The sequence below is a fragment of the Miscanthus floridulus genome, chromosome 9, assembly GCF_019320115.1.
Source record: "Miscanthus floridulus cultivar M001 chromosome 9, ASM1932011v1, whole genome shotgun sequence".
NCBI classification, from domain to species: Eukaryota; Viridiplantae; Streptophyta; class Magnoliopsida; order Poales; family Poaceae; genus Miscanthus; species Miscanthus floridulus.
In genome coordinates, this window is record NC_089588.1 from 111,211,041 (window position 1) to 111,213,735 (window position 2,695).

General features: G+C 39.5%; 1 non-coding gene across 1 annotated transcript; it reads left to right on the plus strand.

Moving 5' to 3' along the window:
• Positions 1-1,356: 1,356 nt before the first annotated feature.
• LOC136484603 (small nucleolar RNA R71) lies at positions 1,357-1,463 on the plus strand. The gene has a single exon (XR_010766110.1). It is a non-coding gene; the product is annotated as a small nucleolar RNA R71 (small nucleolar RNA).
• Positions 1,464-2,695: the final 1,232 nt, after the last annotated feature.

Genomic DNA, 2,695 nt, shown 5'->3' on the forward strand with positions numbered 1-2,695 from the left:
CTACTTTATATATACCCTTTGATTTGAAGCCAAGCTCATACAATGTTTTACTCAATCTCGAGTACCAAGCTCGTGGTGTTTCAATTTATTTGTTGAGAATTATTATTTAGTGCTCAATTAGAGATTAATCCAAGGGGTGTCTTTTCACCCCTCTCTCTTTCACACTTGTAACCGCCCACATGGGCTTTGTATATATATGTACACACTGTTCTTTGGAATACAATGGAGAATCATTTGCATCACTCGATCTCTCTCGTTTTCTATTTTCTAACAAGTTATCAGTCACGTTGTTCTTCCCTGAGAAGAAGGCCGGACAAACAGTTCGTTGAGAATACCGACGACGATGCTGTTCTTCATGGCCGATTACCCTGGTGCTTTTCGCACTGGTGTTCTTCGCATTGATCGAGGAACAAACGCATTGATCGAGGAATCAGCCTCCGATTTACTGCAAGACCGGCGTATCTCCTTCGTCGTTCTTCTGCAGGTCTATGAATTTGTGGCCGTGCAGCCTGTAAGCCTGGAGAACAGCAATCCGGATGAAGAAAAAGATGGACACTTACATTATTGGTTGAAGAAAGACGCAAGCAAGAGCATCTGGAGTTCTCAACAAACCAAAGTTGTAAGCACATATGTGAATTTGTTCAGTTCGTTATGGCGTTTACCTTCTCAAGGTTAGTGCAAAAGGCAGAGCAGCAGCCAACTGGGTTAATTATGATTCTATCTTTTTATTATAGTTAAGTTGGTCTTTTATGGCGGAAGAAAAACTATCCATTTTAGTATTTATGTTTTCTAGGATCTTATCATTAAAAGCAAGCTTCTTAAAAATATTCTCATTAATCCTAGCTTGTTCTAAGATCAAGTCTCTCAAGGATAGCTGTTTAGAATTAGAAGAATTATAGTAATTACCTAGGTACTTACCTTGGTAATTTAACCGTTGTGGTTGATTCCATCCTTGTCTCTGTTGTTGTGGAGCAGAATTGTTGATGACGATATTTGCATCCTCCTAATATTTAGGGAATTCAACCCCCAAATATTCTCCATAGGTGTTTCGAGCATTGAATGCATCTTAAATGGCCTGATGATCTCTCTTGTAATTGGCTCGCTGTTCAAGCCAATTCAACAAGACGTCCATCTTGGTTGACAGTGCACACACCTCTTCTTGTAATTCTTTGCTCTTATTGCATAATTGAATGTTGCATGATGACCAACCTTGATTAGAGGCTATCTTTTCCATAAGAGTTTTAGCTTTTCCAAGAGTGAGTGACATAAATGATCCTCCAGCAGTAGCATCCAGTTGTTCATGGGCTTTCTGAGTTAATCCATGGTAAAAGTTTTGCATGGGCAACCAATCGTCCATTCCATGGTGAGGACAATCTGAAACTTATTCTTGGAAACGTTCCCATGCTTCTGGAATGGTTTCTTCCTTCTGCTGCTGGAAATTGGAAATCTTTCCTCTTAAGGCATTGGTCTTGCCTATAGGAAAGAACTTTTCTAGGAAGACCTTTGAACACTTTGCCCACGTGTTGATGTGATCTTTGATGATGTAGAACCACTGCTTTGCCCATCCCACAAGTGAGAATGGAAATAAGCGAAGTAGTATGATGTCTTGAGCAACGTCCTTGATGATGACCGTGCAACTTATCTCCTGAAAATTCTGAAGATGAGCACTAGCATCTTCATGTGCCTTTCCACTGAATGGGGTAGCTTGCACCATGTTGATGAGGCTTGGCTTGAGCTCAAACTCGAGGTTGGTAGTTCTAAGTGTTGGTCTAGTGCGAATGTTCTCGGTGCTTGGAGCAGAGAACTCACGCAGGGTCTTGTCAGCCATAGCTTTAGAAACTGGTGTTGAGCTTCCTCTTGATTTGGTTGATTTTGATTGATGGAAATTATTGGTAAATCACAACCAATCCTGCAATACCCTATATAAGATATGAACAAAGACAAACAAGGGTAAGCCTGCTAAAGCAGAGGTGTTATGATTTTATCAATAAGTATTTATTTGGTCAATTCTCTTAGCCATGTGCCCCTCCCCGGCAACGGTGCCAGAAATGCATTGTTGGTAATTATAAATGACACTTGAAAACTCAGAAGAAAATTATATATATATATTAAAGTATCCGCAAGCGCACAGATAATATACCATTGTAGCATTTCACCGAGAGTATGCTAGGTATCGTTATTTATATTTTATCCATAGGGAGGAGCTATGGAGTTGTGTTGGCATAGAGATACTGACAAATATATCTACTTATGATAAAACCACTCTCATACTATGGCAGGGGTAAGTCAAATGATAAATGAATAATAAGTGTAAGGTAAAAATGGTATTCCAGAGATAGAAATAGAGACTCATAAAATATAGTACGGCTAAGTAGTAGATTCGTTAAGAGCAAAAGATTTCAAGTCATTTCTTATTTACTAAGTCTTTTATACACCCAAGTATATACACTCTCATCTATAGCATAACTAACTTTCGATCTATGCATAAGGAACATTACTAAGGAAGATCAAGAACATAGCTTGTCTCCCTTCGCAACCGCGTTCTACTTGCTCTACAAACGGGGAGTGGACTACAAAAGACTCAATGGGAGTGTCACATCCGTGATCTACCACATGACTCAGAGTGTAGAATGCATCCGCAGGCAAACAATATCTAAGCACCATACTTATATAGTGTCGACCACTTAATTCACTC